This window comes from Pongo abelii, chromosome Y, assembly GCF_028885655.2.
Source record: "Pongo abelii isolate AG06213 chromosome Y, NHGRI_mPonAbe1-v2.0_pri, whole genome shotgun sequence".
Lineage (NCBI taxonomy): Eukaryota > Metazoa > Chordata > Mammalia > Primates > Hominidae > Pongo > Pongo abelii.
The window spans coordinates 67,063,328-67,085,841 of record NC_072009.2 but is presented as its reverse complement, the minus strand read 5'-3'; the positions used below and the strand labels follow the sequence as shown (position 1 = coordinate 67,085,841).

General features: G+C 36.8%; 1 long non-coding RNA gene across 1 annotated transcript; it reads left to right on the top strand.

The window, feature by feature from the left end:
- The first annotated feature begins 851 nt into the window (after positions 1-851).
- LOC134760962 (uncharacterized) lies at positions 852-18,677 on the top strand. The gene is made up of 4 exons (XR_010139085.1): positions 852-978; positions 1,493-2,037; positions 16,156-16,247; positions 18,345-18,677. It is a non-coding gene; the product is annotated as an uncharacterized LOC134760962 (long non-coding RNA).
- Positions 18,678-22,514: the final 3,837 nt, after the last annotated feature.

Below are 22,514 nucleotides of genomic sequence, written 5' to 3'. Positions count from 1 at the left end.
TTTATTTGTCAATCGCTTTGAAGTACTAATTCAATCTCCTAGGTTATAGGTCTATTCAGATTTTCTCTTTCTTCTTGAGCCACTTTGGTAGTTTGTGTCTTTCTAGCGATTCTTCCATTTCATCCAGGGCACCTAATTTTTTGTTAGACAGTTGTTCACAGTATACTCCTGTAATCCTTTTGTATTTCTGTAAAGTTGGTAGTAATGGCTCAGCTTTCATTTATTATTTTAATAATTAGTCTTCCATATTTTACTCAGTCAATATAGTGAAAGGCTTGATCTTTCAAAGAATCTTTTTTGGGTCAAATAAATGTATACCTTCTGTGTATTGATTTATGTATTCCCCTATAATTTCTCCCTCTCTAAAATGGAAAATCAACTCTAATTCAACTGCTTTGCATGCAGTTTCTCAGGACTCCTTAAACCTGCGATTCCCTGGGCCACAGTCATTCATATAAGCTCAAAATAATCCTCTTTAAAATCCCTCAAAGAGTTTGGTTTCTCTTCTAAAATTTTGTAATGTAAATTATATGTAAATCATGGTGGTTGGCATTTTTCCACGCATCAGTAAGTTGTCTCACAGTGACCAAATGCAACTTGAAGAAAATAACTTGATATTATCTTCAAAATAATAGCAATCTCACTTCAGATGTTCTTTATCCAACATAGATTTAATACCTAAGAGATAACCTATAACATAAAGATTCATTAATTATGTCATCTTCTCCACCATTATCCATGATAATCACATACTTTGGAATTTATTCTATGGAGAATAGCCTAAAGTGAAGTCATAATAATGATCACATTGATATGCATTATCTAACCTTTCCTTTTTTTTTTTTTTTTTTTGAGACGGAGTCTTGCTCTTGTTGCCCAGGCTGGAGTGCAATAGTGTGATCTCAGCTCACTGTAACCTCTGCCTCTGGTGTTCAAGTGATTCTCCTGCCTCAGCCTCTCAAGCACCTGGGATTGCAGGTGCACACCACCATACCTGGCTAATTTTTATATTTTTAGTAGAGACGTGGTTTTGCATGTTGGCCAGGCTGGTCTCGAATGCATTATGTGTCTTCTGAGAGTGGTCAGGTGATTCACTCTAGCTTAATTGTCACTTCTTACAGTGAGTGCTGAGGTTTGTATTCAGATTTTACATTTCGAATGTATTTATTAGGAGCTGATTACACTCGTTTACACTCTGACCAAACTATATGAATTCTATAAATTTTAATTCTATATGACTTCTCCAGGTACATATCATATTTTCCAAGACCCATGATTATTTTCATGGTGGAGCTACAAGATTCAGCAAATAGTCATATAGAATATACTTAAGTTCAAGATTGTGATAAAAGTAATAATTTTCTATTATGACATCTGCATACTTGCATGCAATATGTGTATGCAATACTTTAAATCTAAATACACTAAATTTTATCTATTATTTATCTGAAGCTCAAATTTAACTGTATCTTTTGTTATCTCTCAACTCCAGTCTATGGGAACCGTGGTGTTCTTCTGTCCAAGATTAGCTCCAACTACCTCCAGGGATCCATTGGAGAAAGACACCAGTTTTTGAGCCAACTACTACAATTCTTATAATGTGAATACCATTGTGTCTTAAAGTAAATTTTTTTCTTACTATTCTTGTATCCAAAATGAGAGTAAAACACAAACAATATGACTGTGCCGATACGTGTTGGTGGCACCTATTAATTATTTGGTTCTGGCACTGAAGATAAATAGGTGTATTTATGAGATTAATCTTTTAGCTCGAGAATAACAACCACTTAATAAAATATAAAATTTTCCTTTTCTAAACTCAAATTTAGATTAAATTTTTTTTTTCAAGGTGATGGATTACAGACTTTAAGCATGCTTCAGCCACATGGACATAGCACAATAGTGCATAAATGTCAACTCTCTGAGCTTTAATTTAAGAAGTAGAATATCAATCCACCAGAATCATGAAGGAGACACCAGATCCCGGGAAGGAGAATGGAGGCAAACTGCCCCCATGATGGCATCCAACTAATAAAAGTGAGTGAAGTACCAGTAAGTAAAATATATTTTAATATATTCTAGATATGTATGCAATATATATATTCTAAATAGAAATGCAGCCAACATTGGAGCACACAGATTGGAACACACCTCAATGACAGTGTTAGACTGATCATTGATGCACAAAACTAATAAAGAAATTCTGCGTTTAAATTCAATGCTTGACCATTTGGAATTACAATACACTTCACTCATCAACCACAGAACATATACTGGAGTATCATCTGCGTGCAGATGGGTATACTGCTCAAAGTGATTTACAGATTCAATGCTTTTCCTATCCAACTACTAATGTCATTTTTCACAAAATAGAAACCATCTAAAATTTATATGGAACCTAAAAGAAGTCTGAATAGCCTAGCAAAAGCAATACTAAGGCTAGAGACATCATATTACATTACTTCAAACTATAATAGAAGACTATAGTAATCAAAACAACATGGTACTGTTAGAAAAACAGACACATAGACCAATGGAACAGACTAGAGTACTAGAAACTAAGTCCACATGCCTGCCACCATCACATCGTTAACAAAGTTGATAAAAGCAAGCAATGGGAAAAAGACGTTTTATTTAATAAATAATGCGGGGATAACTGGCTAGTCATAAGCAGAAGAATAAAACTAGACCCCCATATTTCACCAAATACAAAAATTAACTTGAGATGGATTAAAGAGTTAAATGTAAAATCTCAAGCTATAAAACACCTATGAAATACTTTTCTTGATAATGGCCTTGGCAAATAATTTATGGCTAAGTCCTCAAAAGCAATTGCACCTAAAACAAAAATTACAAGTGGGATTTAATTAAACTGAAAAACTTTTCCGCAACATGAGAAACTATCAAGGTAGTAAAGAGATAACCCACAGAATGAAAGAAAATATTCACAAACTACACATCTAACAGAGGTTTATTATTCAGAACCTATAAGGAACTTAACAAATCAACAAGCAAGCAGCAAGTAACTCCATTAAAAAGTGGGCAACAGGACATGAACAGACACTTCTCAAAAGAAGACATACACACAAGCACCCAACAAACATATGTAAAAGTGCTCATCATCACTATTTATTAGAGAAATGCAAATCAAAACCGAAATGAAATACCATTTCACACCAGTCAGAATTTTTTTGAAAAGTCAAAAGAAAAACACATATCAGTGACGATTTAGAGAATAGAGAACACTCATACACTTTCTGAAGGAATGTAAATTAGTTCAGCCACTGTGGAAAGCAGGTTGGGGATTTCTTAAAGAACTGAGAGTTGAACTACCATTCAACCCAGTAACCCCATTACTGGGTATATACCCGAAAGAAAATAAATATCCTACCAAAAAGACACATGTAGCCATATTTTTATCACAGCAGTATTCACAATCACAAACACATAGACTTAACCCAGTCGTCCATCAGTGGTGGTCTGGATAAAGACTCATGGAACACTATACAGCCATAAAAAACTCAAAATTATGCCATTTGAAACAACATGGATGCATTGTTTCCAGCAAACTTATGCAAAAGCAAAAAAAAAAAAACCGCATGTTCTCTCTCATAAGTGGGAGCTAAATGCTGGCTACAGATGGTCATAATACAGAGGGGCGGGAGGGGCCGGGACTGGTGGCTCACGCCTGTAATCCCAACACTTAGGGAGGCCAAGGTGAGCGGATCACCCGTGGTCAGCAGTTTGAGACCAGGCTGGCCAACGTGGTGAAACCCCACCTCTAATGAAAACACAAAAATTAACCGGGCATCGTGTCTGGAGCCTGTAATCCCAGCTACTCGCGGGTCTGAGGCGGAGAGTCACTTGAGCCCGGGGGGCGGAGGTTGTAGTGAGCAAAGATTGCGTCACATCACTCCAGCCTGGGCGACGGAACAAAACTCTGTCTCAAAAACAAACAAACAAACAAAAAACAAAGAGGGAGGAGGGAGGGGATACAGATTGATTAAAACTACCGATTGGTTAGTGTCCTCTCTACCTCGGTAATGAATTCATTCATTTAATTCATAATTCATTCGTTCAATTCATAATTCAGTTCCCCCTGAGAAAAAAATATTCACTTGTCATTAAAATCTCTCTGCATCTTACTGATTTCAGATAGAAGTTAAATTTCACCTTAATAATAGCAACAAAAGAACTACTTAAACTGAAAAAACTAATAAACGTTTGCTCAAATTTACTGACAGAGTCATGGGTACTTCATATAATGTAACATTCTACCAGTTTTAAGTAAAATAAATAAGGAAACAATCTTAATTCCATCGCCTACCGGGAGGGACGTGCCCCCGCTCGCAGGTGAGTGGGACCCTGCGCTCTGGGCGGGTTGCGCCACGGACTCTGACACCTCTTGTTGGCAGCGTCGCCGTTGCAGGCACAGGGCAGGCATTGGGGGGCAGGCAGCAGGCCAGGCCCAGGCGACTCCATTGCCAGGGGCTGGGCAGGTGCGGAGAGGGGCGGAGCGGTGCTGCCCTGGGCGAGGGAGCCTCCAGCTCTGGACGGTTCGCCGCCTCTGCCTCAGGAGGGCACTGCAGGAGGTGGGTGGGGAAGCGGAGGGACGAGGGGACGCAGGCCAGGCCAGGTGGCCCCTTAGACCTGGGTGATGCAGGAGGGGCTGTGGGAGACCAGAGAGAACCCGGAGCAGAAACCGGGAACTGATACCTCTGGATGAATATTTGTCCTCTGGCTGAAGTTTGAAAGTCAGTTATTTCATTAAAGTTTAATTTTATTATAAAAATAACAACTATTAAAAATTCCCTGTAGTCACTGGAATGATGAATTTTGGTGCAGTTTCAGCATAACAATCTTTGGAGTTCTTAGATATTCTAATTATTCAAATTGCAGTCATGTTTCAAAATATATGCCGTATATTTTTATGGCATCCACCCCTGTGTCGCTGTGTCCCGCATCTGCCTTTGTGTCCCTGCTGGCTGAGGAAACGAGCTTCTTCCTCCTTCCGCAGACTCGGATCAGGCCGTCCTCCCTCCGGCGCCTGAGGCGGTCATGGGGACAGACTGCCCTCGAATAGCCCGAGAAAGCCCGGCCTGTGCCCTGTGCTCGGCGTGGTGTCCTGGCTCGTGCGCCTCAGAGCACACGCGACAGGTGTGGATGGACCCAGCACCAGGAAGCAGTGAGCGGATGGATGCTCCAGGGATGTGGGGCTGCTGGCATTCAAGAACCCATTGCCAAATTCCATGGCATAATTTTAAATATTTTTCCCTTATATTTTTGTGTAAGGCTTTCAGACTTACACATTTTCAGTTTTTAAAAAAATATAGTATAAACTACAATTCTGACTTCTATATTTTACCTGTTGATAGCAAGCCTTCATACCGTTTTTTGTTAAAGGGGGCTATTCCTCTCCATAGGTTGGCCTTTGTACACTTGTTGAAGATCATTTTGACCATATATACAAGGCTTATATGGAGAGGGGTGTCTCTATTATTTACTATGTCTACATGTCTTGATTTAATAAGTTTCTTTTTAGATTTTCTCCTTTTTACTTTTTGAGACAGGTTCTCTGTCATCCAGGCTGGGGCGCACCGGTGCAACCGTGGCTCACTGCAGCCTTGCTCTCCCAGGCTAAAACAATCCTCTCACCTCAGCCTCTGGAATAGCTGAGACTGCAGGTTCATGTCACATTGCCAGGTTAATTTTAATTTTCATTTTTTTTGTAGCGATGGGTGTTCTCGCTATGATGCCCAGTGTGGTTTGAACTCCTGGGTTCAAGCAATCCTCCTACCTCAGCCTCACAAAGTGCTGAGGTTACACGTATAAGCCATAGAACCTGGCCACAAAATACCACATTTGAAAAGAGTTCAACAGCACTACAATTAGTTTTCGATTTAAAAATTGTGAGGACTCCCCACTTGACATGCTTTTACAAGTTTAATTGGCTATTTTCAGTCTTGAGATATCATATGTTTTAGAATTTTGTATTTCTGCAAGTAAATATTGTTATGATTTATATAGCTATTGCATTTAATCTGTTGTTGATTTCATTAGTATAGACAAGAATATTGTTTTCTAATTTATGAATATGAGATATCTTTTCAATTCTCTAATCTATAAATATAGAATATCTTCCCCATTCTTTGTGACTTTTCTTCAGCAACATCTTGCAACTTCTAGTATACTAGTCTTACATCTCTTTGCTTGTTTATTCCAAAGTCTATTCTTCTTAATGCTATTTTCAATGGAATTTTAAAAACTTGCATTATACACTGTAATGAAGAGAAACTCACTTAATTTTGTATTCTGCAATTTTGCTAAATGCAACTATTAGTTCTAAAATGTATTGTTTTCAGCATATAGGATTTTTTGTATATAACATCATATCATAAGTAACAGGAAATTTTACTTCTTCCTTTAGAATGTGGATCTTTTCTTTTTTTCATTGCCTAGTTGTTTTGCCAGGACCTTCACTGCTATTTTTGAATATATGTGGCAACAGTGAATATCTTGCCTTATAATTAATCTTACAGGACAAACTTTCCACACTTCAGAATTCAGTATAATATTCGTGATGATTGTTTTTGTTTTTTTGTTTTTGTTTTTGTTTTTTTGAGCTAGAATCTTGCTCTGTCACCCAGGCTGGAGTGCAGTGGCATGATCTGGGCTCACTGCAACCTCCACCTCCCGAGTTCAAGCTATTCTCATGCCTCAGCCTCCCTGATAGCTGGGACTACAGGCACACACCACAACGTCCAGCTAATGTTAACATTTTTTGTAGAGACAGGGATTCACCATGTTGGTCAGGCTGGTCTGGAACTCCTGACCAAAAATCATCCACCCACCTCAGCCACCCAAACTGTTGGGACTATAGGCATGAGTTGTTGAACTCAGTTGGTGATGAGTTATTTACATATCTTTTGTTATGTTAGTTTCTTTTTATTTCTAGTTTATTGAGTGTTTTTTATCTTGAAAGATGATTAATATTGTCAATTGACATTTCTGCATTATTTGAGATGATTGTGTGGTTTATATCTTTACTCTGTTAATATGATATATTAAATTGATTGATTTAAACTCTCATTCCAATATGGCCAAATAGAAAGAGCTCTGGTCTGCAGCTCCCAGTGTGATCAATACAAGATGGGTGATTTCTGCATTTCCAACTGAGATACCTGATTCATCTCATTGGGACTGGTTGGACAGTGAGTTCATCTCATGGAGGGTGAACTGAAGCAGGGCAGGGCATCAACTCACCCAGGAAGAGCAAGGGGTTTGGGGGATTTTCCTTTCCTAGCCAAGGGAAGGCATGACAGACTGTACCTGGAAAAACAGGACACTCTCACCCAAATACTGCACTTTTCGCACAGTCTTAGCACCTGGCAGACCAGGAGATTCTCTCCTGTGCCTGGTTCATTGGGTCCCACAACCATAGAGCCTTGCTCACTGCTAGCACAGCAGTCTGAGTTTAACCTTCATGCTGCAGCTGAGCAGGTGGAGGTGAATCCGCAATTTTTGAGGCCCGAGTAGGTAAACAAAGTGGCCAGGAAGCTTGAACAGGGTAAAGCCACTCTCAGCTCAGCAAGGCCTACTGCCTTTATAAATTCCACCTCTGTGGGCAGAGCATAGCTGAATAAAAGGCAGCAGAAACTTCTGCAGACTTAAACGTCCCATCTGACAGCTCTGAAGAGAGCAGTGGTTCTCCTGACATGGTGTTTGAGCTCTGAGAATGGACATACTGCCTCCTCAAGTGGGTCCCTGAACCCCATTTAGCCTAACTGGGAGACACCTCCTAGTAAGGGCCAACAGACACCTCTTACAGGTGAGAGACCCTCTTCAATGAAGCTTCCAGGGAAGGATAAAGCAGCAATATTTGCTGTTCTGCAGCCTCCTTTGTTGATACCCAGGAAAACAGGGTCTGGAGTGGACCTCCAGCGAACTCCAACAGACCTGCTGCTGAGGGACCTGACTGTTAGAAGGAAAACTAACAAACAGAAAGGAATAGCAGCAGCATAAACAAAAAGGACATCCACACCAAAACCCCATCTATGGGTTACCAACATCAAAGACCAAAGGTAGATAAAACCACAAAGATGGGAAAAAACCAGAGCAGAAAAGCTGAAAATCCTAAAAACCAGACCACCTCTTTTCCTCCAAAGGATTGCAGCTCATCACCAGCAACGGAACAAAGCTGGGGGGAGAGTGACTTTGACGAGTTGACAGAAGGAGACTTCAGAAGGCTGGTAACAACAAACTTCTCCGAGCTAAAGAAGCATGTTCGAACACATCGTAAGGAAGCTAAAAACCTTGAAAAAAGGTCAGACAATGGCTAATTAGAATAAGCAGTGTAGAGAATACCTTAAATGACTTTATGGGGCTGATAACCATGGCACAAGAGCTTTGTGACACATGTACAACTTCAATAGCTGATTCAATCCAGTGGAAGAAAAGATATCAGAGATTGAAGATCAAATTAATAAAATAATGTGAGAAGACAAGTTTAGAGAAAAAAGAGTGAAAAGAAATGAACAAAGCCACCAGGAAAAATGGGAATATGTGAAAAGACCAAATCTACGTTTGCTTGATGTTCCTCAATGTGACAGAGAGAATGGAACCAAGTTGGAAAACACTCCTTAGGATATTATTCAGGAGAATTTTCCCAATGTAGCAAGGCAGGCCAACCTTCAAATTCAGGAAATACAGAGAACACCACAAAGATACTTCTGGATAAGAGGAACCACAAGATACTAATTGTCAGATTCACCAGGGTTGAAATGAAGGAAAAAATGTTAAGGGCAGCCAGAGAGAAAGGTCGGGCTACCTACAAGAGGAAACCCATCAGACTAACAGCAGATCTCTCAGCAGAAACCCTAGAAGCCAGAAGAGAGTGGGGGTCAATATTCAACATTCTTAAAGAAAATAATTTTCAGCCCAGAATTTCACATCCAGCTAAACTGAGCTTCATAAGTGAAGGAGAAATAAAATCCTTTACAGACAAGCAAATGCTGAGAGATTTTGACACCCCCTGGCCTGCTTTAAAAGAGCTCCTGAAGGAAGCACTAAGCATGGAAAGGAACTACTGGTACCAGCCACTGCAAAAAATATGCCAAATTGTAAATACCATCGATACAATGAAGAAGCTGCATCAATTAACGGGAAAAACAGTGAGCTAACATAACAATGACAGGATCAAATTCACCCATAACAATATTGACCTTAAATGTAAATGGGCTAAATGCCTCAATAAAAAGACATAGACTGTCAAATTTGATAAAGGGTCAAGACCCATCAGTGTGCTGTATTCAGGAGACCCATCTCACATTTAGAGACACACATAGGCTCAAAATAAAGGGATGGAGGAAGTTCGACCAAGCAAATGGAAAGCAAAACAAATTAAAAATTAAACAAAAGCAGGGGTTGCAATCCTAGTCTCTGATAAAACAGAATTTAAACCAACAAAGATCAAAAGACACAAAGCAGGCCATTAAATAATGGTAAAAGGATCAATTCAGCAAGAAGAGCTAACTACCCTAAATATATATGCACCCAATACAGGAGCACCCAGATTCATAAAGTAAGTCCTCAGATACCTACACACAGACTTAGACTACCTCAGAATAATAATGGGAGACTTTAACACTCCACTGTCAATATTAGACAGATCAACAAGACAGAAGGTTAACAAGGATATCCAGGACTTGAACTAAGCTCTGCACCAAGCAGACCTAATAGAAATCTACAGAACTCTCCACACGATATCAACAGAATAAACATTCTTCTTAGCACCACATTGCACTTATTCTAAAATTGATAACATAATTGGAAGTAAGCTCTCCTCATCAAATGTAAAAGAACAGATATCACAACAAACTGTCTCTCAGATCACAGTGTAATCAAATTAGAACTTAGGATTAAGAAACTCACTCATAACAGCACAAATACATGGAAACAGAACAACCTGCTCCAAAATGGCTACTGGGTAAATAACAAAATGAAGGCAAAAATAAAGATGTTCTTTGAAACCAGTGAGAACAATGACAAAAAACACCAGAATCCCTGGGACACATCTAAAACAGTGTGTAGAGGGAAATTTATAGCACTAAATGCCCACAAGAGAAAGGAGGAAAGATCTAAAATCGACAGCTCCACATCACAATTAAAAGAACTAGAGAAACAAGAGCAAACAAACTCAAAAGCAAGCAAAAGGCAAGAAAGATAAGAGCAGAACTAAAGGAGATAGAGACACAAAAAAACCCTTAAAAAATCATGAATTTAGGAGGTGATTTTTTGAGAAGATCAATAAAATTGGTAGACCACTAGAAAGACTAATAAAGAGGAAAAAAGACAAGAATCAAATAGACACAACAAAAAATGATAAATGGTATATCATCACAGATCTCATAGAAATAGAAACTACCATCAGGTAATACTATAAACTCCTCTATGCAAATAAACTAGAGAGTCTAGAAGAAATGGATAAATTCCTGGACACATACACCCTCCCAAGATTAAACCAGGAAGAAGTTGAATCTCTGAATAGACCAATAACAGGCTCTGAAATTGAGCCAATAATTAATAGCATACCAACCAAAAAAATCCAGGACCAGATGGATTCAAGAGTGAATCCTACCACAGGTACGAAAAGGAGCTGGTACCATACCATTCCTTCTGAAACTATTCCAATCATTAGAAAAAGAGGAAATTCTCCCTAATTCATTTTATGGGACCAGTATCATGCTGATACCAAACCCTTGCAGAGACAAAACAAAAAAAGTGCATTGTAGGCCAATATCGTTGATGAACATCGATGTGAAAATCCCCAATAAAATACTGGCAAATGGAATCCAGCAACACATCAAAAAGCTTCTCCACCACGATCAAGTAGTCTTCATCCCTGGAATGCAAGGCTGGTGCAACATACACTAATTAATACATATAATCCATCACATAAACAGAATCAATGACAAAAACCACATGACCATCTCCATAGATATAGAAAAGGCCTTTGACAAAATTCACAGTCTTTCCTTATGAAAACTCTCAATAAACTACATATTGATGAAATGTATCTCAAAATAATAACAGCTATTTATGACAAACCCACAGCCAATATCATACTAAATCAGTAAAACTGGAACCATTCCCTTTCAAAACTGACACCAGAAAAGAATGCCCTCTCTCACCTCTCCTATTCAAAATACTGTTGGTAATTCTGGCCAGAGCAATCAGGCAAGAGAAGGAAACAAATGTATTCAATTAGGAAGTCAAATTATCTCTATTTGCAGATGACATGATTGTATATTTAGAAAACCTCACCGTCTCAGCCCAAAATCTCCTTAAGCCAATAAGCAACTTTAGCAAAGTCTCAGGATAAGAAATCAATATGCAAAACCCACAAGCATTTCTATACACCAATAACAGACAGAGAACCAAATCATGAGTGAATTCCCATTTACAATTGCTACAAAGAGAATAAAATACCTTGGAATACATCTTACAAGGGATGTGAAGGACCTCTTCAAGGAAAACTACAAATCACTGCTCAACGAAATAAAAGAGGATACAAACAAACGGAAGGACATTCCATGCTCATGGATAGGAAGAAGCAATATAGTGAAAATGGTCATACAGCCCTAGGTAATTTACAGATTCAATGGCATCCCCATCAAGCTACCAATGACTTTCTTCACAGAATTAGAAAATACTACTTTAAAGTTCATATGGAACCAAAAAAGAACCCATTTCACCAGGAAAATCTAAGCAAAAGAAGAAAGCTGGAGGCATCACACTACCTGACTTCAATCTATACTACAAGGCTACAGTAACCAAATAGCATGGTACTGATATCAAAACAGATCTATAGACCAATGGAACAGAACAGAGGCCTCAGAAATAACACCACACGTCTACAACCATCTGATCTTTGACAAACCCAACAAAAACAAGCAATGGAGAAAGGATTCCCTATTTAATAAATGGTGCTGGGAAAAGTGGCTGGCCATAGATAGAAAGCTGAAACTGGATCCCTTTCTTACACCTTATACACAAATTAATTCAACAGGGATTAAATACTTAAATGTTAGTCCTAAAAACCATAAAAACCCTAGAAGAAATCCTAAGCTACACCATTCAGGAAATAGGCATGGGCAAAGATTTCATGACTAAAACACAAAAAGCAATGGCAACAAAAGCCAGAATAGACAAATCAGATCTAATTAAACTAAAGCGCTTCTGCACAGCAAGAGAAACTACCACCAGCGTGAACAGACAACCTACAGAATGGGAGAAAACTGTTGGCAATCTATCCATCTGACAAAGGGTTAATATCCAGAATCTACAAAAAACTTAAACAAATTTACAAGAAAAAAACACCATCAAAAAGTGGGCAAAGAATATGGACAGACACTTCTCAAAAGAAGACAACTATGCAGCCAACAGACACATGAAAAAATGCTCATCATCACTGGTCATCAGAGAAATGCAAATCAAAACCACAATGAGATACAATCTCACGCCAGTTAGAATGGCAATTATTTGAAAGTCAGGAAACAACAGATGCTGGAGAGGTTGTGGAAAAATAGGAAGGCTTTTACACTGTTGGTGGGATTGTAAATTAGTTCCACCATTGTGGAAGACAGTGTGGCCATTCCTCCAGGATCTAGAACTAGAAATACCATCTGACCCAGCGATCCCATTACTGGGTATATACTCAAAGGATTATAAATCATGCCACTATAAAGACACATGCACACGTATGTTTATTGCAGCACTATTCACAATAGCAAAGACTTGGAACCAACCCAAATGTCCATCAATGATAGAACTGATTAAGAAAATGCAGCAAGTATATACCATGGAATAGTATGCAGTCATAAAAACGGATGAGTTTTTGTCCTTTCCGGGGACTTGGATGAAGCCAGACACCATCATATTCAGCAAACTATCACAAGGACATATAACCAAACACCACATGTTCTCACTCATAGGTGGGAATTTACCAATGAGAACACTTGGACACAAGGCAGGTAACATCACACAACGGGGCCTGTCAGGGGCTGGAGGGCTAGAGGAGAGATAGCAGTAGGAGAAATATCTAATGTAAATGATGAGTTGATGGGTGCAGCAAAACAACATGGCACCTGTAAACCTATGTAACAAACCCGCACTTTGTCCACATGTACCCTAGAACTTTAATAATAATAAAAAAAAATTGATTTACATGTGTTGAGCAATACTTACATTGGAGAGATAACTCCTTCTTCGTCATGGTGTATAATCCCTGCAGTATGTCATTGAATTTGGTGTTCTAATGTTCCGAGGAGAATTTTTACATCAATAGTCAACAGGAAAATTGATTTGTAGTTGTATTTTTTTTCCCTTAGTGTCTTTGTAGGGTTCAGTGTTGTGTTAATGCTGGGCTCAAAAAATAAGTTGGAAATTGTTTTCTCTTTTTCATTTTTCTGAAGTAGTTTAAGAAGGGTTGGCGTTAACCCTGCTTTAACATTTTGAAAAAAAAATATATTTAATGAAGTGATCTGGGCCTGGGCTTTTTGAGGGGAGGTTGTTGTTACTACTTATATGCCTATTCAGATTTTTTTATGGTTTATTTTTAGTATAATCTATATTTCCAGACATTTGTCTATATCTCTTAGCCTATCACTTTTTTTGGCATATACTTGGAATTAAACTTTTATAATCTCTTCTTTTCCTACTTTTATGGCTTCAGTAGTAATAGCTCCTCTTTTATTTCTGAATTTAATTATTTGAGATATCTTCTTTTTTTCTTTTAATCTAACTGTCAGTTTTCTTAATCTTGTCAATAAAACCAAACTTTAATTGATTTTTCTATGGCTTTTAATTGTAATTTATTTATAACTACTGAAATTTTTATTCTTTACTTATGTTTGGTTACATTTACTAGTTGATTTAGATAGATTTTTTTAAATGTACACATTTACTACTACAATTGAATACAAGCTTTATATGTATTCAATAATTTTGTTATGCTTTGTCTCCAGTTATGTTGAAATTTTCACAGTGATTTCTTCTTTAAACCATAATGTTGTTTAGGAGCATGTTACTTGATTTTTATGTATTTACAAATTTTTAAATTTTTCTTCTGGTATTCACTTCTAGTTCCATTCCATTTTAATTGTAAATCATACTTCGTATGATTTTAATTTTCGTGAATTGATTTCTTTGTGGTCTGATTTGTGATATAATCTCAAAAATGTTCCATGTGCGCACCAGAAGCATGTGCATTCTGTTGTTGAGAAGACAGTTTCTAAAATTCTGTTGGATTTGGTTGAATCACTCCTTGCTCAATCCTCTGTCTTCATTTGGTCTGCCAGGTTGTCCTCTCCGTTATTAAAGTCTCCTATCATTTTGGTGGTGGTCTCTATTCCTCCCTTTATTTTTATTTATAATTTTGTTTTTTACACAGACGAAGTGTTGCTGTCTTGCCCAGGTTAGTCTCAACTCCTGGGCTCAAACCATCTTCCTGCCTCAGCCCCCGCCAAGATGTAGGGATTACAAACAGGCGTGAGCCACTGTACTCAGCCTATTTCTCCTTTTAATTCTTTCATTATTTGTGTTATGTGTTTGGAATAATTGCTGATACATGTGCATATTTTAATTATGATATCTTCTTGGAGATTTATCTTTATTGTATAATGTCTGTGTTTGTCTTTATGACAGTTTTTTGCTTAAAGTCTAATCATCTAATGTAAATGTGACCAACTTTGTTCTATTTTGGTTGCTATTTAGGATGATTTGTTTACTATATAGAATATAATTTTCCATCCCTGCACTTTCAATCCATGTTTATCATTAAATAAACAGAATTTATTTGATTTTATATTTTTATTTTTATAAACAATTTATAAACAGAATTTATTTGATTTTATATTTTTATTTTTGTAAACAATTTATAACCAGAATTTATTTGATTTTATATTTTTATTTTTTCAGTGACCTTGTGTCTGTTACTGGAGAATTTAACATTGTTACATATAAGGTTATTATTTGCAGTTAAGGAGTTACTACTGCCATTTTGTTAATTATATTGTGTTTCTTTTGTAGTTCTTTTATTTATTTTATTTCTTGCTGTGTTCCTTTTTGTTTAATTAATTTTTGTACTAATATGTTTTTATTTCTTTTTCTTTTGTCTACATTCTGCATGTATTATCTTTGTGACTACTATGCAGATTACATGAAACGTCTCAAAGTTATAACAATCTAGTTTAATCTGATGTTATCTCCAGCAGCATATAATAACTCCAGTCTTTTACGTGACTGTCTTTCTCAACACACACATTGTTCTTGATGTCACAAATTAGGCCTTTTTTTATGATGTATTCTTTAACATGTATATAAAATATTTTTGTACATTTTGTGTCAAATTCTATAAGGGAATTAAAATTACTTACCAACATCACAATAATACAGGATGCTATATTTCTCTATATATTTGCTTTACAACAGAGTTTTATGGTATTGTATGGCTTTTTTGGTACTCTCATTTTTTAATCTCAAAGGACTTTCCAGAACTTCTTGAAGAACAAATCTAGTGGTCATAAACTCCTTCAGCTTCTGTTTATCTGAATAAATCTTAATTTCACCTTCATGATTCAGTGAGAGTTTTGCCATATATAATGTCCTTGGTTGGTAATTTTTCTCTTTTTTTTTTGAACTTGAGTGTATCATCCCAAATTCTGAACTGCAAAATATCTTTAAAGACATCTGTTGATAGAATTAGTGGGCCTAAATTTTATGTGTTTAATCTTCTTTCTCTTGAAATTTTTGAAGTTTTTTCTTTGAGATATTTAACAGTTTTATATTGTGTCTCACTTTGGTTTTCTTTAAATTTATGCTGGTCAAAGTCCACTAAAGTTCTTGAGTGTGTTTGTCCATTTCTTTTTTCAAATTTGAGCAGTATTTGTCTGTTAATTTTGTTTGTTTATTTATTTATTTTGAGATGGATTCTCACTCTATTGCCCAGACTAGAGTGCAGTGTTGTGATCTCAGCTCATTGCAACCTCTGCCACCCAGGCTAGAGTGATTCTCTTGCCTCAGCCTCCCAAGTAGCTTGGACCAAAGGTGAGTGCCACTAGGCTTGGCTAATTTTTGTATTTTTTTTTTTTTTTGTAGAGACGGGATTTCACTATATTGCCAGGTGGATCTTGAACTCTTGATCTCAACTGATCCACCTGCCTTGGTCTCCCAAACTGCTGGGATTACAGGTATGAGACACCGTGCATGGCCTGCCTTTTGTATTTTTAATAACACACTTGGGACTTGTTATTTATTGCTACTTGCCTATTTCTCCCTTTTGAAACAGCAATGTCTGTCCTTTGCCTTTCCCACCAGTGTATTTCAAAAACACACAACATGTTAGATTTCATAGATCCACAGCTAAAGAAAAAATTGCATTAGAATGAATTATACCTTGACTTTCACCCATATGAGGTTTGGACAAGACTTTGAAGTTAGATTTTAAAGTTGATTCTGGAGAGAGTTTAGAATTATAGAATCTAGTAGATGGAATGTTTGTATTTTGTGTGGAATTAAAAATAAATTGGGGACATAAGGCATAGTTTTCATGTTTTTATATCCCTTAAAACTTTATGTTGAAAATTAATCCCCAAAGCAGCAGTATTGGGAGGTGTGGTTTTTCGGGATGTGTTTAGGTCAGCAGTGCTCTATGCTAATAAATAGATTACTGCTCTTATTAAAACGTTGGATGAAGAAAGCTCGGTCAATTACACATTATAACTTCTCTCCACCTCGCATTAATTCGTAGAGTGAAAAAAACTGACCAATGGATTGTCTACTTATCTCCAGTCGTTCACATTTTTATAGAACTTAACCTAACACTGTAACAAGTGTGCAGATACAAATGTTCATAAGTCATTGTCCATGATCTTGTGTAATTTAAGAGAAGATATAACAATAAATTAAAAACTTCCAGGACACATGGCACTTACAACTGTTCAGGAAATGTGAAGATAATAAAAGTACAAAAAGTGGGGGCTTCAGTGGCATCATTGCATGATTGATGTTTATGGGAAGTGAAGGAAAGAGTAGGCTGGGGGGATGGTTCACATAGGGTTTCTAGGGATGACTCAGGACTTTTTGATTGAGGTAACCATGATGGTCGGCACTGACGAGAGTGTGGTCTTGGTTGACATAATCACAGAGATTTTCTAAGAAGAGACTTTGTTTGCTGTCCTGTTTGTTTTTCCAGATATGCATTTACTTTTCTGATAAAGGGCACATCTTCAAATAATAGTGCTATAAAAGTGCTTTTCTCTGTCATATTCCCTCCTGTCTTCTGGATTTTTGCCTGTTTTTTGGGTTGCAGGTGCAGGTACTGTCAAATAAGCATCAGTAACTAGGCCTTCATATAAATAGTGATGCTCCTACCTTGACAAACTTGTTCTCTACAGACATAAATTGGGAAGATGTTCTCTAGAGTGGCCTCAAATAGAAGCCTGCTGTTTATCTTAACATGATAATGAGCAGCTTCTTCCCATGCACCACCTGCTCTTTGAACATACTACAAGCCATTGCCATTAATCCCAGAACCTACTGGTTGGTGAATTTCAAACTCACTCATTTTAGTTATACAGTATGTGTTTTCTTCCTCTCATGGATTACCAACTTCTGTATTAGTAGTGACTGGCTCTACCCCACTAAAGCTAAATCAAATGTAACCTGGGCAAGAATTATTTTTCTTATTTATTCATCTGTTACCAAATTTACTCTTTTAATTAATACAACGCTTGGGATAACATTTTCTTTTATTCATCCATAAATGTGCTTCATATGGATATATCACACATGGTGTGTAATTTGACACAGTGTTAATATTGTTTCAATCTTTGTACATTGATTTTGTATCCTGAGACATTGCTGAAGTCGCTTATCAGCTTAAGGAGATTTTGGGCTGAGACAATGGGGTTTTCTAGATATACAATCATGTCATCTGCAAACAGGGAAAATTTGACTTCCTCTTTTCCTAATTGAATACACTTTAATTTCCTTCTCCTTCCTAATTGCCCTGGCCAGAACTTCCAACACTATGTTGAATAGGAGTGGTGAGAGAGGGCATCCCTGTCTTGTGCCAGTTTTCAAAGGGAATGCTTCCAGTTTTTGCCCATTCTGTATGATATTGGCTGTGGGTTTGTCATAGATAGCTGTTATTATTTTGAGATACATCCCATCAATACCTAATTTATTGAGAGTTTTTAGCATGAAGGGTTGTTGAATTTTGTCAAAGGCCTTTTATGCATCTATTGAGATAATCATGTGGTTTTTCTCTTTTACACAAATAACAGACAAACAGAGAGCCAAATCATAAGTGAACTCCTATTCACAATTGCTTCAAATAGAATAAAATACCTAGGAATCCAACTTACAAGGGATGTGAAGGACCTCTTCAAGGAGAACTACAAACCACTGCTCAAGGAAATAAAAGAGGATACAAACAAATGGAAGAACATTCCATGCTCATGGGTAGGAAGAATCAATATTGTGAAAATGGCCATACTGCCCAAGGTAATTTACAGATTCAATGCCATCCCCATCAAGCTACCAATGACTTTCCTCACAGAATTGGAAAAATCTACTTTAAAGTTCATATGGAACCAAAAAAGATCCCACATCGCCAAGTCAACCCTAAGCCAAAAGAACAAAGCTGGAGGCATCACGCTACCTGACTTCAAACTATACTACAAGGCTACAGTAACCAAAACAGCATGGCACTGGTACCAAAACAGAGATATAGATCAATGGAACACAACAGAGCCGTCAAAAATAACACCACATATCTACAACTATCTGATCTTTGACAAACCTGAGAAAAACAAGAAATGGGGAAAGGATTCCCTATTTAATAAATGGTGCTGGGAAAACTGGCTAGCCATATGTAGAAAGCTGAAACTGGATACCTTCCTTACACCTTATACAAAAATCAATTCAAGATGTATTAAAGACTTAAATGTTAGACCTAAAACCATAAAAACCCTAGAAGAAAACCTAGGCATTACCATTCAGGACATAGGCATGGGCAAGGACTTCATGTCTAAAACACCAAAAGCAATGGCAACAAAAGCCAAAATTGACAAATGGGATCTAATTAAACTCAAGAGCTTCTGCACAGCAAAAGAAACTACCATCAGAGTGAACAGGCAGCCTAAAAAATGGGAGAAAATTTTTGCAACCTACTCATCTGACAAAGGGCTAATATCCAGAATCTACAATGAACTCAAACAAATTTACAAGAAAAAAACAAACAACCCCATCAAAAAGTGGGCGAAGGACATGAACAGACACTTCTCAAAAGAAGACATTTATGCAGCCAAAAAACACATGAAAAGATGCTCACCATCACTGGCCATCAGAGAAATGCAAATCAAAACCACAATGAGATACCATCTCACACCAGTGAGAATGGCAATCATTAAAAAGTCAGGAAACAACAGGTGCTGGAAAGGATGTGGAGAAATAGGAACACTTTTACACTGTTGGTGGGACTGTAAACTAGTTCAACCCTTGTGGAAGTCAGTGTGGCGATTCCTCAGGGATCTAGAACTAGAAATTCCATTTGGCCCAGCAATCCCATTACTGGGTATATACCGAAAGGACTATAAATCATGCTGCTATAAAGACACATGCACACGTATGTTTATTGTGGCATTATTCACAATAGCAGAGACTTGGAACCAACCCAAATGTCATACAGTGATAGACTGGATTAAGAAAATGTGGCACATATACACCATGGAATACTATGCAGCCATGAAAAACGATGAGTTCATGTCCTTTGTAGGGACATGGATGAGATTGGAAATCATCATTCTCAGTAAACTATCGCAAGAACAAAAAACCAAACACCACATATTCTCACTCATAGGTGGGAATTGAACAATGAGAACACCTGGACACAGGAAGGGGAACATCACACTTCGGGGTCTGTTGTGGGGTGGGGGGAGGGGTGAGGGATAGCACTGGGAGATATACCTAATGCTAGATGACGAGTTAGTGGGTACAGCGCACCAGCATGTCACATGTATACATATGTAACTAACCCGCACATTGCGCACATGTACCATAAAACCTAAAGTATAATAATAATAAAAATATATATATATTGTTTTGATCTATTTAGATGTTTGCACGTTTATTTTATCTCAATGTTTGTTCTCAGGAAGAGTATTTTTCTTCATAAACTAAATTTTCAGGAAATTTTAAATGCATTTTACTGAGGTAAATATACTCAGTTTACATTGCTTTTGTGTATTAAGGCACATTTTTCCTCAATCCTGAAAATAACTTTTGAAATATATGTAATTTTAAATTTACATGTTTTTCCCTCAGAACTTTGAAGACCATAATCTACTGGATTCTTGATCTTATTCACACATTGAGAAATAGGTTTGTTTTCATTGCTTTATAATTAATTTGAATCTTATCTTAGATGGCTTTATGTGATTTTCTCTATTTTGGTATTATGCTTTTAACTATTGTTTTTCTTTTAATAGTTATGTCTTTAAGCTATTATAATTAATTATTTTAATAATTATATTTTTTATTCCCTATTTGACATTCACTCCACTTTATTTATTTAAACTGGGACTTAAACTACATGACTTATTCTAGATTTTTATGTATTTTAATTTTTCATATTGTTTATTTGTTTATCCCTATTGGGACTCCTAAATATTCACTTCATCCTACCTTCTAATTCATAATTCCTTTTTTCATTTATGTAATTTTTCTATTTATTCTATCCTTTATGTTGAAGTTTTTTTTACATTTAAAATTTTTACGTAATTATTTTCATAATATACTTTATTTTTTCTTACTTTTAAACTTTTCCTCTACTATATTTAATCATCATAACTACTTATATTATTTCTATAATATATATACAATTTTCAGATTTATTAAGAGCTAATGGTACATCCGTGTTTTGATTAGTATTTTGTTACTGAATAACTTTGATCTTGATGACTTTTGCTTCGTATATCTTAAAAAGAATAGTAGATTTCATTTTATTATAAATGACTGAACTCAAATGATGGGGTCATTGAAGATTCTGTGTCGAGGTATTTTATTCCACTGAAAAGATATCTGTAATGTGAACAATGCTCCCTTTGCAGACACCTGAAATGATTAAGTCAATGTATTTATCTAAATTGTCCTGATTAAAACACAGGGTGTACATATGAACCAGAAACTAATATGAGGATTGGTGTTAATTCCCAAATCAACCAAAGAGGAGAAACACCACCTCCACTAACTACTCTAACCTATTTTTTCTAAACTTTTGTAAATGTAAGGATTCTTGTTTTAGATAGCATAGTCAGATCCAAATACTCCTGCATCTATGCTGCTGTGACATTATACACACCAATCAGACATGTTCAATTCTAACAACGTGTGCTTCCCTTATTAGGAATTCCGAAAGGTAGCATCAACTTCTAGTCTAATTTTTATTCTACAGCTGTGTTTCTTTATTCTTTCCTGAAAAATTATTTGTGGAGGTAGATGCCTTTGAAAATTCTCATCACATATGGTTATTTCAGGTTGAAAAGATAAGATTATCAAATTTTTGCCAGAAATTCTGATACCCACATTACATCTTTGAAATCATTGGTTGTCACACTCCTGCTGACATGTGCATTTAGGAGAAGTATATAAAAGTCAGTGCTTTGCAGTTTCTGCGGGGTTGAAATAAACAATACCGGACATCTTGGCCACTGAGGCTCACATGTAGATTTTCATTCCCAGTCCCATCACTTAGATTCAGGGACACCTTCCTGAGGGGCTTTTGGTCGAGGCCTTCTTCAGAAACTTTTGTTCAGATCCCTGTTTCGGGAGAAGAAATGGAACTTTGATAATAATTTTTATACATTCTTATGAATACTCCATGCTTTTTACTCTTGCTCATGCATTCTCCTCTACGCACTCCTGCCCCATTTTTCACAAAATTTCCGGCCTGTTTTTAATGAGGGGGTCACCTCGGCAGTGAGACTGTGCCCCATGTTTGCACTGATCCATCTGACCCTTTCCTGGTGCTTTTCCATGAGGAAAAAACGGAACAATGAGGAGTCGGTGCTTCATGTGATGTTGCCTGTTGCTTACCACACTCACAGAAAGGAAGACAAAAACGCTTAACTATTACTTTGATGTGGGCCTCTTGCTTTAATTTCCAACTCTGATATCAAGCAGTTTAGCTCTTCCCAGCTCAGCTCAGCTCTTGAAATTTCAAGGAAGAAATTCTGTTTTTATTGGTCTAACTTTTGTGTCATTTATATAGAAAAAATGGTAATAAAATTGCATCATATATTTAAAAATTGAATGCCTTCTGTTTTGCCATTTAACTGAGGAGAAAATTTGTGTAGCCTATTGGAACTATTAATGGTGAAGCTCCAAGTACTAATATTTAGAAAAATTAAGGAATCAAAATCCAACTATTTCTTATAGCATTTCTTTTTTTATAA